This window comes from Tachypleus tridentatus, chromosome 8 (assembly GCF_004210375.1).
Source record: "Tachypleus tridentatus isolate NWPU-2018 chromosome 8, ASM421037v1, whole genome shotgun sequence".
Classification (NCBI taxonomy): domain Eukaryota; kingdom Metazoa; phylum Arthropoda; class Merostomata; order Xiphosura; family Limulidae; genus Tachypleus; species Tachypleus tridentatus.
In genome coordinates, this window is record NC_134832.1 from 88,661,037 (window position 1) to 88,680,672 (window position 19,636).

Genomic DNA, 19,636 nt, shown 5'->3' on the forward strand with positions numbered 1-19,636 from the left:
ATAGAAGTTTAGAAACTGGTTAATTTATTTGTTATTCTAATAAGAGCAGATTTAAAATGCTGAAAAACATTTGAAAAAACGATCTAATTCTAAGATCTTAAAATATCAGTCATTGACAAACAGTTAATGAAAAATATAAATGTTTCTATAGTAGTTACTATTTTAAGTTGTTAATCAAACCAGGTTTAAATGTAAATTAACAAGCTGTAAGAAAAAAAAATTCCCTTCTTAAGACTGAACTTTATTTTCACCTTTGACCTCAAAATGGCTTGAATTCAATTATAAACCTTTACCTACGCATCAGTTACCTCGAAATTACCTTTATACTTGTTTTAAGTATTATTAATTATGGTCACGTTAAACCGTCAAGTAATACATGTAACCACTTCTAAGTCTGCAATAGCATATTGTTACTCATATTCTGTGTATAACTCAAAAAGTCCCATCTTTATTGATATATGTAACACAACGGTCAATGTTAGCAAGGGGAAAGTTTCAAAAACGGTGAAAACTCAAGAACCAGTTCAAATAAGTAGACGATCTTGACACTTAGGCCTAAACTTTTGTGGCTGATAAATATTTTGGTATGTATTTTAAATTGATTACTGTAAAATATCCGAAACACTAATGGGTGGATGATACACTTGCCTTATAGTTTAAAAATGGGCATATGGATGTGGGTGTAAAGTCTACTTACTGTCGAGAAAAAATATTAACCTCAGAATAAAATAAATTTGAAACTAATTGTAAGATATGCCATTGTTCTCCTGAACCAACTTGAGCTTATTCAGTCTCTGCATTATCTACATAAGCAAGGAGTATATACATATAGTTTTATTGTAAAAATGATATGTTGATACGCATATTTTAGAACACAAAGTATCTTCCACAAGAGGTTCAGATGGTACCGTAATCCAGTCGTGTTAAAATTCCAACTCAAGCTTAAAGATTGTAAGTTCATAAAAAGTCTTAACCTTTGGCTTTCTCTTATTTTCACGCCCGAACACATCAATTCCAAAATAGTTATTGGCGGAATCTATCTGACCTTTATTATGAACTTTGTCGGCTGAAAAATGAGATGAAATGTGCTTCTTAGATAAATCCGGGAAAAACTTACATAGCTTGTTATATATTTATTCCTTTTTAAGCATATTCTACTAGCTTTTGCATAAATAACAATAATTATATAGTTCTTAATTTGTAAATAATAACAAAGAAAATTTGTAATTTTCTTCAAATAAGTAATGTGGTGACTGCTAAAGATCATTTGTATCTTGCTTTCGATATAGACAAAACTCCGAATTTTCATGTTTTGTTTTCGCGTTTCAATTACATAAACACTTTTTAATTAACTATATTGTACACAAAACGGGGGACCTGGCATGGCCAAGAATAGGCCGTGCGTAAGGCGTGTCACTCGTAATCCGAGGGTCGCGGGTTCGTGCCCGCGTCGCGCTAAACATGCTCGCCCTCCCAGCCGTGGGGGCGTATAATGTGACGATCAATCCCACTATTCGTTGGTAAAAGAGTAGCCCAAGAGTTGGCGGTGGGTGGTGATGACTAGCTGCCTTCCCTCTAGCCTTACACTACTAAATTAGCACAGATATCCCGCGAGTAGCTTTGTGCGAAATTCCCAAACAAACAAAACGGGGTGTTTTGTGGATTAAAGATTTAACATAAAATCATTTTTAGTTTAAGATTTTGCTTCACGCTCAAAGTTTTGTTTCTGAAACATACATACCACTCACTTAAATTAAGTACATATTTACAAATTTATTTTAGTAAGAATATTCTTATATCAGAATTTCTGTTTTGTTAAGCATTGGTATTTTAAACACATTCATGATATGGTGCATGTTAGTGAAGACTTCGGGCACTGGGTTTCTAGAAAAGATTAATGCTTACAGCTCCATCTTTTGCCTTTTATATAAGTCATCGGTTAAGTCTAAAAACATTTCGATTAGAATTAAATTATTTGATTTTGAAAGTAGCGCTTTTGAATATATATATATATAAATATGAATATAATGTTCTAAAATTTAGATAAATATATGACTTAACTTTGTCTTGTTTTACGATAAAAGGAGAGTTACAAGAATAGGCACTGTGAGTAAATAAACAAATATATTATTTCGTTTGCAGAGAAACCATCGTAAAATATTTTCTTAACCTAAACGAGCCGTTTTTGCATATATATAAAATGTGAAACAATCAACAAATACTGTGAAAGACAAGCGCGTCCGGATTAAGCCAACAGTTAGCCCCTAAACAAATTCAGTTCCTTCCCCTACAATCCTTTGGGCCTTATCAGAGGTATTACCAGAGATATACTAAATGTTACAGTACCGCTATTATTATATATAAGCGTATATAACATAATATACGAAAAACGAATTTAATATATGTTTTAGATGAAGAAGCTCGAGAATAATAGCTCAGATTGAACATTTCGAATACTTGAAAACATTTCTAGCAAAATACGTTCTCAAGAGCTAAAACTAAATGTTACAGTACCGCTATTATTATATATAAGCGTATATAACATAATATACGAAAAACGAATTTAATATATGTTTTAGATGAAGAAGCTCGAGAATAATAGCTCAGATTGAACATTTCGAATACTTGAAAACATTTCTAGCAAAATACGTTCTCAAGAGCTAAAACGAAAGTTTAAACATTTACGTTAAATTACCTGTTTCCAACTCGCAATCCGAGGGTCGCGGGTTCGAATCCCAGTCACACCAAACATGTTCGCCCTTTCAGCCGTGGGGACGTTATAATGTAACGGTCAATCCCACTATTTGTTGGTAAAAGAGTAGCCCAAGAGTTGGCGGTGGGTGGTGATGACTAGCTGCCTTCCCTCTAGTGACTAGAGTTTAGTCTTACACAGCTAAATTAGGGACGGCAAGCGCAGATAGCCCTCGAGGGGCTTTGCGTGAAATTTAAAACAAACAAACATATCAGATAACGTGAGGGTTCACTTTACACTTTTTTTGCATAAAAATTACCATTATTTCTTAGCAGTAATTATGTCTTGTTACAGTTACAATACAGAAAGCACCGTTTATTCTTTAATTTTTTCGGTAGTGAGTCAGTTGTTTTCCGTCAGTATCTAAATATCTGTATGTCTACATATATGCTTAGCTGTTCATTGAAGCCGTATACTTTTATAGCTTCTATTGAAACGCAAAATTATTACAATATTGAAATAAAATTAAAATATTCAAACAAATTTGACATTAATCATAGTCCAGCATGGCCAGATGGTTAGGGCGCTCAACTCCTAATGTGTGGGTTCGGGTTAGAATCTCCAACATCCCAAACCTGCTCATCGTTTCAGCTATCTGGGCGTTATAATTCTGGTCACTTCCACTATTCGTTGGTAAAAGAGAAATTCAAGAGTTGGCGGTGGGTGGTGATGACTAATTGCCTTCTCTCTGCCGTCACTGCTAAATTATTGACAATTAGCGCAGTTTGTTCTCGTGTAGCTTTGCGCCGAAATTCAAAGCAAACAAACAATTCAGGTTGTTCAAACGGTATTATTTCATCATTGTTCAATATTTTACAAAGCAAATCAATAAAACAAATAACTCTATTTATAAAAGACTTTTTTAAATTCAATTTAACAACAAAACAAAGTTATGTGCTTTGATATCACTGCACAACAAAGTTTTTGCTTCTTGAACATTGTTGGGTATTCCTTATAGATTTTGGCTGCTGATCACGAAAATCACATCCAAATTTGCCCATCATGTACCATTTCATCGAAATTTCAGTTTTGTCATGTTTTTTCTTATATTTGTGTCCAAAATTTTTCGTTTCTGTAAGAGACCTATGAACAATATTTTGTGCAGTCTGGATATGAAATTAGGCCAGGTTGGAAGCTGTTCTGTGGAGTATGCAGCCCGGGAATGCCTGGGCAGGCCGAAGCTAGCTTGACACTGTCTCAGCAGCCTGCAAAAGTGGCTTGCATACACAGATACTGCTCATTGATTAATATAGACCTTATAGTGTGTACGTATTGTTTCAGAATATAGTATTGCCTCAGTAGCACTGTAACAAGTAAGTTAGATGTTAGAGACGTTTTACAGGACGATTGGTGTCGGTCAATATGTTTTGTCAATGTCGTAACAGCCGCGATACATTCTGCTATATTTGTGGCGAGTATACGCTTGTTCATCAGAGACGCTCAATGAATGCTCTTGTGAAGAAAGCATATCATCTGTACTTCGGATGTAAAATTGGTGATCAAGACCAGGAATGGGCGCCTCACATTTGTTGTGCGACATGTGCTGTCTGTCTGAGAGCTTGGCTCAGATGCACTCGAAAGACAATGCCGTTTGCTGTCCCAGTGATATGGCGAGAACAGAAAGACCATGTGACGGACTGTTACTTCTGTTTGACTAACGTGTCTGGTTTCTTTGCCAAAAACAAGAAGTCAATTGAATACCCTAATCTGCCTTCAGCAATGAGACCCGTGCCACATGACGACAGTCTTCCAATTCCGAAAGTACCAGAGGAATGGACCTTAGACTAATCAGAGGAAGAAACTGCAATGCAGGGAACTGGCAGTGACATTGATCCGGATTTTGAACCGTGCTCCTAAGGCGATTCACATCCCATAACACAGTCAGAATTAAACGATTTGGTCAGAGATTTGGGTCAGTCAAAAGCAAAAGTCGAATTGCTGGATTCGAGACTGCAGGAATGGTGTTTGCTGTCACCAGGTACGAAAAATTCTGTTTTTTGAAGCCGCCAAGATGATATAACCAAATTTTTTGCACAAGTTGACAGTCTTTGTTTCTGTGTTGACATTGAAGGATTGTTCTCTGCTTTGGGTTGTGACCATGACCCGCAAGAGTGGTGTCTCTTTATTGATTCATCAATGTTAAGTCTCATAGCTCTTCTGTTACACAATGACGTTTACACGTTTACCCTTCAATACCTGTTGGCTATGCAGCACACATGAAAGAAACCTACGCAAACATGGAAATGTTGCTGAAGTACATCCAGTACAACAAGTACAACTAGAATATCTGTGGAGATCTGGAAGTCGTTGCTCTGTTACTGGGACTGCAGTTCGGCTATACAAAGTACCGATGTTTCATCTGTGAATGAGACAGTCGTGCCAAAGAGTCACATTATTCTAGACAGAGCTGGCAACTCCGTAAAAAGTTAGTTCCAAGTCAAAAAAAAACGAGGCGCATGAACCGCTTGTCGACCCGGCAAATATTTTTCTGCCTTCTCTTTATATAAAATTGGGACTTATGAAGAATTTCGTGAAAGCAATGAACAAAGAAGGCGAAGGTTTTCGTTATTTAAGACAAATGTTCCCAAGAATAACTGAGACCAAGATCAAAGAGGGCATTTTTGTTGGCCCTCAGATCAAACATGTTATGAGTGACAAATGGTTCGAAGATCTGTTAGTTGGGCCGGAAAATATTGCCTGGAAAGCCTTCAAAGACGTTGTTGACAATTTTCTTGGCAATTACAGAGCCCCACATTACATTCAGCAGGTAGACAAACTTTTCAAAGCATACAAAACAATGAAGTGCAACATGTCACTCAAGATTCATTTCCTCCACTCACACTTGAACTTCTTCCCCGTAAATCTCGGTGCTGTCAGTGACGAACACGGTGAAAGGTTTAACCAGGACATTGCTGCAATGTAAAAACGATATCAGGGCAACTGGAATCCGTCAATGCTTGCTGTCTACTGTTGGACACTGCAACGTGATGCACCGGACATTAAATACAAACAAAAATCAGGAGCAAAACACTTTTAATTATGTTGAACTTAATAGTGTATTAGAAACATAAACGCAGTTAAATACGTTATTGCTGGTAAACAGTTAACTGTCTATTTCTCAGAGTTCCTACGTGATGAAGCAAAACCAAAACTATATTTGTGCATACCCACCAGGTACCTGTCACAATCAGCAAAAACTTTTCAGAAAGCAAAGCTTTTAAAAAAATTGTTTTGCAGTGTATATCATGCTTATTGTATTTCTCCAGAACATACGTAAAAATATTTGACAATATTTTATTTACTGTAACTATTGCAATGGGTAGAGGTCACTTGTCAGAAAGGAGAATCCGTATGCTCGAAAGCTTCGTGATTTAAACGTTAATCTTGTGAAGGTATATACATGGCACAGTTAATTATAACACATAAATTTATCATTATTTTTTTATTTTAATGATGTGTTTAAGAGCAATGAAAAGTATAGCTAAAGGTGTAGTTTAAATTTTTTTTGTGTGCTGATACAATTTTTAACTTATCTCTTATACTAATGCTAATATAATTAATAAAGTTTAGTAAACTTAAAGGCAAAAAAACATTGAACATGTGTATTCGTTGTATATCTATCAATTTATCGAATTGACTGCAGCAATTTACTTTCAATTTCAATTGAATATATATGCAAAAACGGCTCGTTTGGGTTGAGAAAATATTTTACATAGAAGAGCGAACAACGTTTCGACCTTCTTCGGTCATCCTCAGGTTCACAAAGAAAGAGGTAACTGACCGGAAGCTGACCACATGTTTGAAAGGGGTTGTGTAACTGAATGTCGGAATGTAGAGGGCGGTGTTAGATGTTTGAATATATAATTTTATTTATTTTATTATATTAATATAGGTATAAAGGCGTTCCTTTATATTGGTTTATTTTGGGTTTAAGTTGTTGTATAAGTAAGGCTTCTTTAATTTTGCGTTTGTTTATGTTTGTTTCTTTATTTAGTATTTGAGTGTTTTCTATGGTTATGTTGTGTTTATTTGACTTGCAGTGTTCGAAAACGTGTGAAGGTGACTTTTTATGTTCTTTGAATCTGGTTTCCATTTTTCCACTTGTTTCTCCAATATAGAAGTCGTGGCAGTTATCACATTGTATTTTATAAATAATGTTGGTGTGGTGTTTGTCAGTGTAGTTTTTACACAGTATAGACCTCAGTTTTGTGCCTGGTTTTTGAATAAATTTGGTATTAACTGGAATGTCATATTTTGTTGCTAGTTTTTGCCAAATGTTGGTTATTTGTCTGCTGATGTCAGGAATATATGGTATACAGCAGTTTTTGCATATATATTTCTCTACAAGTGGGTTTTCTCGACATCACTAATTTGAATTGAAGTTTTGTACTATAGATATTATTGTATAATGTTTTAATTTCCCGAAATACTTATAAAACTTAATACAATACCCAAATTGTAGATTACTGTACTTACTTCTTCACATTATTTTGGATGATGAAGTATCTGCGTTCGAGATTTTTGTCTGTTGCAGTGTAGGCGCTAGATTGGTTCCAACCTGTGGGCTAGGATAATAAATAACTTTTAGAACCGTGTATTACCATTTGCTAGAAACTTATTTAAGTTGTTTTTACTATTTCCGAAAAATATAAACTTTCAAAGTTAAAAGTCGTTTTTAATTACTTTAAATATCTGTTGCTTTGTTCATAGATTTATTTTTGAAACTTTAAAAATAGCACTGAATGTGAAATTCTACAAATTACAAATAAATTAAATATATACGAAAAGTGATGACCAAGCAGTCATAAATATTAAGAACTGACATACCTAGAATCATGAAATGTTTTATTCATAAGTTACTATATGTTATTCATAGTTATTTGTAATGATGTATTTTAAACATAAAAACATCATTTTGATACTCTTACCATTTTGGAGACTTGTGTGCATGTATTACTTTGTGAGATCTGACCACATGTAATTGTCATTCAATTAATGCTAGGTTGAACAGCTTTTAGAATAACTGGATCTAGTAAGATATTTTATAAGAGATCAAATTTGACATGTTAATATCACCTTCTAAGGAAAAAAAACAATAATTAGTAAAGAGAATAACTTGTATAAATTTACACTATTGCAACCTAGTACAGTATTGAGTTAAACTTTTAACACATATGACTGAAAAAATAGGGGCATGGTTTTTGTTCTGAAAATCTTTTATATTTTATTAAGTCAGTAAATCTGTACTGTGTAAAACTGAATAGGTTGATGGATGTGTATCATTGAAGTAAATCTTCAGATCATTTTATTTTCCTATTCAGTAAACTATTCAAAATATCTATATGATATGTTACATCTATTTTAATAACTAACTATTCTACTTGGGAACTAGTATCTTAACTACAGTGAATAATTTAAATATTGACTATTTTACTCAGTTTCTAAATACCATGTTCGTAGTGGCTTTACTAATCCATTAATTTATTTTTCTAAACCCTTATGGCAAGTGATGTGATGTGCAACTAACAAGTACATCTATTATCCATGGATCTTGTATTAAAATTCCACCTTATGCAGAATATTAACTACTATTTATTAGAGCACACATGAGCTAACTTTTGTATCCAAGTTCTATGAAATAGCTCTATGGTATAAGTAAGAAATAAAACACTGCTTTTCTTTCATCTAATTTCTTCTGACACTCTGGTAAGCTCTTTATTTACTAATAGATAGTATATTCCAATCAGAAGCTGGATTAATTACATAATAAATATGTATATAGTTGTGAACACATACAAAACATTTGAACAAGTTTCTTATTCATCATATTGGAGTAAAGTGTAAAAATAAGTAGACTTTAACTTCCATCTTAATTTTCTTTTTATTGTGTTACAAAAGTATGTTATGTACTGAATATATATTTAATCAACACTTACCAAAAAAAATTCATACTTTAAGAACTAGAAATTTGCAAGGTAATTTTAGTGAAATATGTTTTATTATGTATTATTCATTTTTTAACATACTGTTTTTCACTTGAAGTTTTGTAGTGTTGCATTAAAGCAGTCATTATAACCAAGTAAGAGTGTGAAAACGTTAAAGAGAGGTTGATCATAACTTAATGCTATGTAACAATAATGATATTTATATTATCCTCATGAAACTTCAAAATATGAATTTTACTCATTTCTTTACTTGTTCATCATTAGTTTTTAATGAAGTTACTGGTAATAGCATGACGTTATTTTAGTAGAAGTCTGAGCCAGTGACAAGAAAGCTATTTAAATTAACAGATTGAAAGTAAATGCAAAAGAACTCTAAACTCTTGATTTTAAATTTATTAATATTAAAGGCTTCAGATAAGCATTTGAAGGTGTAACTAATGCCATCATTTAAAGTGTTTGAAGAGAGGTAGAAACTTTATTATACGAGTTAAATATATAATAAGAGCAAGTCTTCAAGCATTTCAAAGTATATTCATAGAATGTAAGTATAATCTAATATGTTAATGTGATACTACTTAAAGACTTTGTTGTGTCAGGTAAAATACAGTGAAGTTAAAGTACGACAGTTGGTGATGTGGAATGCCATATTCTCGAAGTACCTTGGTTGAATGATGCTGAAAAGTTTACTTTATAAAAGAGGTTCAACTTTTGAGAAGAAATAAGAATCATCAACCAAAGGCAGAAAACGTTATATTTCTGAATTGATGGTAAATTTATTAAAAAAAAAATTGTTAAAATATTTATTTTTCTTTTTTATCTACACTGACGTTTTAGATCCACAAAAAACAAACTGTGTAAATATTGTATAGTTTTCACATATCATTGAACTTGGACATATTAGTTTTGTTATGTGTGACTGAGTTTAATACTTCTCTGTTCATATTGCTTTTTAAATTTATGAAATGAAAGTGTAAGAAATAACTTATTTTTTATTTTCTAGACATTTATGCAAATTTATTCCAATATAGTACACATATAACATCTGTGTAAAAAAAAAATTAAGTAACAGGTTTCAGTTAGCATGAATTTGTAAAATATAGTTGTGCTTTAATATTGTGGTTAACTTCAGAATTTAACTTATGTAATGTTTTCCATGAAACTGTTTGTTTGCTGAGTCAGAATATAAGTACAAGTGTTTATACTGAAATGGTTCTCATTTTCATCATTTGAAATAAAACTGTGTTCATGAATATATTAAGTAAAGTCCAATTTTCAGTTCAGAAAAAGAGAAAAGTTTTCAAATGCTTTTAATGTTATTTAATCAATAAAATATATTCTATTATTATTAATTACTTCCTGCAATTGATTCACAAGCTTTTGAATGCTATTTCTATAAATTTCTTGGGGTTTGGAGGAAAAGAATGTAGAAAGATTTGTTTTGACATCTTCATGTATTTCAAGCTCTTTTTCATCAAGATAGTTCTGCAAACTTCAGAATAGATAATAATCAGATGGGACAAGGTCTGGAGAATAAGGAGGATGTGGAAGTTTTTCCCAATCTAGCTCTTCAACCTTTGCAAATGTGATCTTTGCCATATGAGGCCATGCATTGTCTTGGTGTAACACAACACCTTTACGATTAATCAAAGCAGGCCTCTTTTTTTCAGTGAAACATTCAAGTGCTCTAACTGTTGACAATAGAAGTCTGATGTAATTGTTACATTAAGTGGCAGCAACTCAAAGTAGATCACACCAACAATATCCCACCAAATGCTTAACAAGACTTTCCTAAGATGAAGGTCCATTTTGGGCTGTGCTTTAACAGTTTACCTGCACTAAACCATTGTCTGCGGCACTTAACATTTTTATGAAATATCATTTTCTCATCTCCAATCACTAATCTGCCTGAAAGAGGTGAGCTATGTTCACAAGAGTGCAGAGGAAGTACAAATTTCCACTCTTGCTCTAAGGTTGGCTTCTGTCAAATCATGGGGGACCTATTTTCCAAGTTTTGACACCTTTCTGAGCTGTTACAGTTGAAAGTGAACTGTTGAATAGGTTGAATTAAGCTTCTGTGTTAGTTCTTCAACTGTTACAACACAATCTTCACCAAGTGGTGACTTGTTGTAGGCTGCACCTGAACGTGGCACATCACTTAAGCTGTAGTCACCTGATCTGAACTTCTGAAACCACCTTCGACATTTCCTTTCATTGAGAAACTCCGCACCATAAACATCTTGAAATGTTTTGTGTAGTTTCTGCTGCACTATTGCCTTTTTTAAACTTATAAATCATTATAACTAATGTGCTTCTCAGATATATCCATCTTCATAAGGGTTTATTTGATCAATGATATGAAAAAGTGGAGTTTCTTTTACTTGTCGGAACATGTTTATACACGTCCTACTTCATATTTTAGTCATTAAAGCCTTCTATAAAGACAGAAATGATGATGCACTTTCTGAATTAAAGTTTCAGACATTATTTATGAGATGATTTGATGTATATTTCAAAAGAGGATTACATGTACGCATGAGTGTATTAGTAAGTTTGACAAACCAAAATAATATTTAATATTGGATAATAAAACATACCTACCAAACCCAAAAATCTGTCTTATATTTGTCTCAAGCAAGAAAAATATAATTAAACATAATGGTTCTTGAAATAGGTAAAAACCAACACCATCAGTCATGGTGGATGTTTTTTTTTTTCTTAGCAAGGTTTTGGAATACAAAATTAATTATAAAATTATATGTTGCTTGATTTATTTTTAAGGTGTTGCTCAACACTGTAATAATTGTAATGTGCCCTATTAGTAACTACAGTTTGTTATATTAATACTGAGTTTCAAATGATTAAAACTTAACATTTTTTACATCTATAATGTTAAATATTGTGACTGTGAACCACCTGATAGTATTTTACTGCCAGTCCATTGATGTTTTCAGTTTCTAATAGTGTCTACATTACATGTAAATTTTCATATGCTGGTTAAATAAATGAAGCATAAGATAATATCAGTGGCAGCCAATATGAAACAGATACAGTAATTGAGAAATGACAAAAAGAAAAGAAAAAAGAGACTGCTTTCTTAGAAGAAACTCTACATTAGGAACAATATTTATGCAAAATATCTTCTTGTATTGACAAAATTTAATGTACTTGATTAATATATAAATATGTATAGATTGATATATAAACAAGCCTCATTGTACAGGTATAATATATCAGGATATATATCTGATTCTTGTTGCACAATATAAGTTACCAGTGAATAATATTTCTGAATTTTGATATGCATTGCAAGTTATTTATAAATAATGCATCAGAGATTTCTGTGATACTATTATTATTTGTTGTTTTGAGAGTTATTTCTAAGCTGTATAATCAGAACACACTATGCAAGATAAGAATCACCTGCAGATAGCATATCTGGATTTCCCTTTCTCATAATGAATTGTATGTAAACAGTATATATGACTTGTGTATGTAAACGTATGACTTGTGTGTAAACAGTTCTATTATTTAATTTGTAATTGATCTCAAGAGTTGTCTAACAACAACATACCTAAGCTTCATTTGTAAAAAATGTGTTAAATATAAACATTATGTTCCAGTTTCATTGTACAATTTAACCATAAGCAATTTATCTGTAATTAATATATCAGAAGCTAACTGCCTAGGGAAAGTTCTGGCTCTACAGTTTCCTTTTTTTTATGGAATCCAAATATCCACCTATGTGTTTGTAATGGTGGTAACGTATGAGGGAAAAGAGATTACCCTAGTGGTTGTGTAGTTTTTAAAATAACTGTAATTTTATCCTGGATTCCCTATAGCCAGGAGGCCTAGGTTCTTCAGGTGTGGATATGGTCAACCAAATAAGAATTTTGGATGCACTCAAAAGGTATTGTGGGCATTATGTTTGAGAGTGGTTTTTGGAGTGAAATTTTGGCATTGCTGCACAGCCTTCAACACATCACAAAGCTTCATTTTGAGTAGGTTCAATGGGAACCAAATTTTTCTTCCTTTTTTTTCACATTTGGATAGAAGCAGAAAAAAATTGCACATATAAACTATAAGATAATTACAAACACATGACTGTTCATACATTACTTTCATCTAAAGTTCCTGTACTTCTGTTTATGCTCTCCAAAGTGGATTTAAGAATAAAGATCTGGGGGGCCTCCTGGCCAAAACATTACAATAGCAAACTCCTTTTGAGACCAAAGGTAATTTATAATACCTATTGAGCTCATTCCACATAGTACTTTAATTCATCCAAAAAAATTTCTTTACATCCTCCAATTTGAGAATCTTGCTGGTACCTTTAATAAAGAATTATCTGCCATTAGGTAAAACTTAACTTGGAAAGTGGAATTACTGAGGTAAATGGGATGCTTATTTTGGCTTTTACATATCCACACCCATCTGCCAGTGTAACAGCAGGTTATTTCAAATGTAACATCTTGCTATATGTTTTGAACTCACTTCAGTAGTTTCTTTCTCAGTGGTTTGGACACACAAAAGCATCTCATCATAGTTCTTTATCCTGTGTTTATTGCAGTGGTAAATACCAGAATAGCAATGATTGCCAGTTGGATCCATACCATACAAACTGCAATTGCTATCCCTATTACTCTAATCATGTCCAAAATGAGTTGAAAAGAAAGAGGTACAGTGAAAAGAATTTCTCAATAATGTCTTTTACCCTGAGGCATGAAAGATGGTGACACCTTTTTAAAAATAGTTTGCTGCTGCATTCTATTTCCCTGGTGCAGTGGGGATGCAAAACAGATCTTTCTTCTTCTCTTGAAAAATAATTTTCTTATCATGTCAGGGCTTTTTTTGCTCCATTAAAAAGCAAATGGATAAATATACGTCACCCTATTTCTGTCCTGACATTAGCTTCAGTGAGCATCTCTTCGACTGCAAGATCATTTTTTCAATTTTTACCCTTACTTGTTAAAATGTCATGCTTCCCAAAGGAACCTGCTTCTTTGATTCTGGATAGAGCATATAGTAGGGTCATCAACCTACCTTATAAAAATATTGTCACATATTGAAAAGAAGAGCTCCTTACTTATATGTCCTTCATCATCTTGGTGAAAATGACCATACTGACACAATGGATCTTTCAAGGTTTTTGTTCTAACTCAAATAGCATTAAAGCTCTGATTGATTCTTACCATCTTATTTTATCTTGTTACAGGTGAAATTTCTGAAAACTGCTAATATTGCAACTTGATCAACTGGTATTTTCCTTCTATGAATATGCTACTCACTGTATTTCTTGAAGTTATTTTCATCTGTGTCACTATTGATCATACAATCATACTATATTCTCTTTACTTGTTTCCAGTATATGAGATTTATCAGAAAGAGCTTGCTGATTTTATTGAGCAATTATGGTCTCCTTTCATTACCTAGGGAAACTTAAGTGGACACTTAAGTTATGAGATGGTGAGATTTTAATGGGAGAGGTCATTTTATGGAGTCTTTCTCCTCTTGAAACAAGATCTCTCTTAAATACACATAAATATTCATGTCCTGATTCAGAAATGTACTACTGGGAGGTGGACAGTGATCCAAATAGCAATGATAATTTTATTATCATGATGGAAGGGTTTGATCTTGGCTATTGCTACCAGAATTTGTACCACAGTCGAAGCTGAAAAAAGACAATTGTTCATTGTTCATCACTTTTAATGCCTGGTCTGATTTTTCATCATTAACCTGACTCTCAGTGCATTCCAGTGGTTAATATCTTGGACTGTGAATCTAAGGTTGCGTGACTTGTATCTCATTATTGACAACAGAAAGTATCATGCTCTGCACATTTGGATAGTTTGTGTGTGTGTGTTGTCAGGGTAATGGTCAAATCCCATTATTCACTTTAGAGATCCTGCAAGTTAACAAAGAGTGGTATTGACTAGCTGCCTTCCCTCATGTCTGTAACTTCAAAATTAGGGACAGTTAATGCTGGTAGCTTTGTGCAAAATTTGACAACAATGAATTATTACTTTACCATTTGTTAGCAACTGTGTGGAGACAGTAATTGGCAATATTGTCCAATTAGTTGTTATTACCATTCTTAAAAACTTGACAACTTTCCACAGGAGGGAGAGATACCTGATTTTCAAAAGGCTTGGGTATAAACACTAAATACCTATAGAAGATATTGCATTTTTACCAACTACACAACCTTTCATAAAGCTTATGGTTATGGCTGGCAGATTTAATATCAAAACTACCAGGAGTTTTGGATTACATTAACTTCCAGAGTATTTTTCTACCACAAGTTTCAATATTTATTTGTGACAAGATTATAATGGTTAATGGGAAATATTACTCTCAACCCTTTCAATTTTGCATTCAAATAGAGAGAAAGCAGCTGATTTAGAGAATATACCCAACACTCTTGGAAAGTGCTTCTCTTGTCATTCAACCATCTCCATCTGTTCCCCTGTTTTCTTTACTATCAATACATGGACCAAAAGAACTCTACCTTTTTTGTGGCCATACTTTCTTTATGACTGTTTGCTTTGTTGGAACTAAAAGTTGTTTTACATGTGTTAAGCAACACATCGATCAAATTACTTTACAAGATGCTGTGTCATTTCTGTTTTACCTCACAAGACTTTTTTCTAGTTCTGTTTAACTGGATTTGATAAAATGATTAGTCAGGTTCATGACATTGAGCTATTGTAATCCTTTTTTCTAAACTCATGAAAAAATCTTAAAATTCTTAAAATCACATTGGGTGATGTTGCTGAATCTGATAACCTACCCATCCCACCATATTTTTCTTACCATCCCTCACTACAATCGTTTTGTGAGATATCTGAAGAAGTTAGACATTCCTGACTGAAAGGACTGACATTTTTGTAATTAACCATTTTTATGTATCATATGGATGAGTCAAGCTAATTCTGTGGGCTCTGTCATGGTTTGCTGCAACTCTATTGTTGCTCACAGGATTTCCTTTACAGTTTGTGTTTACTACTGACTTGCTTTCAATCCCACTTTCTCTGGATTATTTAAAAGCTAAGCAGTACATTAATAGCAATTTATACTGGCTTGTTTTTATCTTTGTAGGCTCTGAAATTGTTTGATGTCAGTTTTCACTCAGCTGTCTTGAATATTGATAAATTATTAGTCAATTTCTTATGTTCATGTATCTATATCCAAATTTTCTGGGCTTCTGGCCATTTTAGAATCCAGGAGAATGATCTGGCAGACGCAATGGTTAAATCCAACTTCATTTATTCAAATTCCTTAATTGGATTTCAAATTTGAAGTGAAGACAAGGCATTAGGCTAGTGTGCAGATGATTTGGAATGAGAAAAGACGGTTTTATTTCTGTATGTACCATACACAAACTGTGAAAGTTTCTATTTAATATTATGCTCATTATATCTATTAAATTTAGCCAAATAAGTAGAGATTAAAGTATTTATTTATACTGTAAATCAAACTATGAAAAATGCTAGATATTCAGTTACTTATAATCAGTTTAACCAAAATGTAACAGATTTATGCTTTCAGTAATTATTTTCAACACACTGAAGTTGATTTTTTTTACTATTATCAAACTGTTACAGATTCTTATGGTATTCAATTTCATGTAATATGTTACAGCAAGGTTTTTCCAATACAAATACCTTTTAAACACGTGTACTTCAGATTATTTCTACCTCAAATTTTGTCTCAGTAGCAATCACTGGGAGTCCATGTATCACAAAAAATGGTGTTTAAGGTTAATATTGCCAATACCAGTAAGCAGCAGTCTTAAAATGTGCAGATGTGACTGGTATTTTTTGTGTAGAACTATCACTACAGTTCATGTTAACTTTAAAAAAAATGTGTTTTGGCACACAAAAACAGAAAATAAATCAAGACCATTTTATTTCACTATTGTGTCAGACACCTTAGCATTTGGCTAGTATGATGATCATGTAAGATCACCTCATACTTATGATTGTTTTTGTATAAGATGAAAGGTGATGTTAGTAGACATACAACAGACCAATCAAAAAATGAATAATCAGATATTTGTTACGAAGACACGTATAATTGTATTTTTGTCCTGGCATGGCAGAGAGAGCACACGACTCACAATCTTAGGACTGCGGGTTCGAATCCCCATCACACCAAACATACTCGCATTTTCCCCCACGGGAACGTTATTACGTGATGGTCAATCCCATTATTTACTGGTAACAGAGTATCCCGACAGTTGATAGTGGGTGATGATCATTAGCTGCCTTCCCTAGTCTTGCACTTCTAAATTGAGGACAGCTAGTGCAGATAGCTCTCGTGTAGGTTTGCGCGAAATTCGAAAAAGAAACAAACCAAGAATTATTGTATTTTTAAAATCTATAATTTGTATTGACATGTATATATAATTAAGGATATGTTTACTTATGTTAATAAATTCAACCAAGTTTGATGAAAAATATTATGATTAATAAAATACTATCAGAACGAACTGTATTTTTATGTTTATTGAATGTACGTGCACAAGTCGAAACTGTTAACGCTGCGTTTGTAAAAGAGATGTAGAGAGTAGATATATTAGATCAGTATATATATCATCACGGAAACATAAAAAGAATGTTCTTTTCATCACATTAGATTCGTTTTAAATACGGAATGCCTGTTAGTCGTTGAAGAACATATCTTAAATCTTGTTTTAGTAGCGGTGCTTCGCGATCTTTTGATAGCGTCACGTAATGATCTACAGTATAATATTTTACTACAGAATTTAGTAGTCTGTACATATGATACGCTGGTGATTGATCTATGTACGTCGTCAGGGTAAAGTACACCATTCGTGTTACCCGCGTGGGATCGTGGCGCTTGCGTGTTTGGTATAGATTGTTTTTGGTTTTTTTGGAATTTCGCACAAAGCAACTCGAGGGCTATCTGTGCTGGCCGTCCCTAATTTAGCAGTGTGAGACTAGAGGGAAGGCAACTAGTCATCACCACCCACCCCCAACTCTTGGGCCACTCTTTTACCAACGAATAGTGGGATTGACCGTCAAATTATAACGCCCCCACGGCTGGGAGGGCGAGCATGTTTTGGCGCGACTCGGGCGCGAACCCGCGACCCTCAGATTACGAAGCGCACGCCTTAACGCGCTAGGCCATGCCAGGCCCTGTTCGGTATAGAACCTACTGGCTTTTAAACAAACAGAATTCGCAACCAAGTTTTCTCCTGCGTGTAAACTAAATCATTAATGTTTTAGAAGAAAAACGTGGCACGGTTGATGAGATTGTTGGTCTCGTATATATATATGTACGTGAGCGTAATAGCATGAAAAGTGTCTCTTTCTTCACGCGAAACTGTTACGGACACGTGACGAATCACCGATTACACTGCTACGTTGTTATAAATATCAAGTTAGCTACAGATGCATTTTTTACCACATTTCTTTTAATTTGTCCTTTGCAGTTCACGATCAGAGGTATTTAATAAATAACGTTTCAAATCTACCTTTTAACTCCCACAAGTCGCTATTCAAGAATCTTGTCGTCAGTATCACGTTTTATATCAATATTCATCGTTTGAACTTAAACAATGAGAGACAAAAGACTGAAATGTTATTTTTATATGTATTATGATAACGGTTTGAACGTCTAAACCCGTAATAGACAAATTAAGAGGAATGTGAAATAAAATCTTGCAGTTAACATGATTTGTATAATAATTTTTAGACCTATTAACTTTCAATATTTCGCCAGCTTTTGGCGTTTAAACCGTAACTTTTAAAACTGGGAAGCTGCTTATATTCTTTGTTCTCAGTCAGTAATTATCAAGTATGTTAAAGACCAACTTTAATAGATGCCTAGCGGTTCTAGAATTTAAAAGATCAGCTTTCAGATTAGGTAAGTGCATAGAAATTTCTTCTTCGTTAACCTTTTGTCTTCTTAAATATGAACTGTCAGGTCAGTGTCTAAAATATCGTTCCTGTTGATAACTTATATAAATCTTCTCTCTCAAATTAGTGACTTGTTTTCAAATCGCTCAATCAGATATGTTCACATATTATGACATATTGAGTACTTTTATGTATTTGGCTAACACTTACTGTTAAAAAAAACTGATCGGTAAAACTGGGTGAAATCATCCTTTCTTTTTAACACACAGGGCATTCTAGCAGTAATTAGTGTGTTAAATGTAGCATTGATTCTGTTTTTACTTACTTATTTTATGTGATGGCTGATACGTTATTTGTGACAAAATCATAAACATAAACAGTTTGTTCTTTAAATAGGTAATAGAAATATGTTTAAAAAGCTGTTGAGAGTCATACAGATCTTACATGCTATTCCAAGTTTAATAGCAGCTCATTGACTGCGGATTGACCCTGTAGTGAGTGAAGCCAGTTTGAATCCTTGAAATACCATAAAATATTCCCTACATTTTAAACGTTGAGGCGTAATTTCTTAGTGTGAATGGTGGGTGGTAGGGTGCTGCTGACTGGCTGTTTTTCCTCTGATTAGTTGTTCGAAATTAAGGACGACAGTAAATACCCTTAATGATATTTTTATAAATTCAAATGGAAATGAAAAATCCTTTATTAAAACCATAAAAAATATGAAGTTTAAATTCGCGGGTCTATGTAATTGGATTTCAATATTCATAGTGGGCACAGCATAAAGGATAAATATTGTAGGTGAAAGAGTTGAAGTGAAGTACAAAGAAGAATGTATTGTAGATGAAATAATTTTCAAACTCTAGGTTTAAAATCGAAAGGTTATAAAAAAGTTATGTTGTTGTTCGAAGATTTCGAAACCGGGATACAAAGAAGAAAGTGTTGTCAGTGAAGCAGTTTGATAGTGTAATATATAAAGCAATAGTTCCCAAACTTTGCGCCGCATGAAATTTCAAAATTTCGAGCGATATCGACATTTGTCGGAAACCGCGCGAATT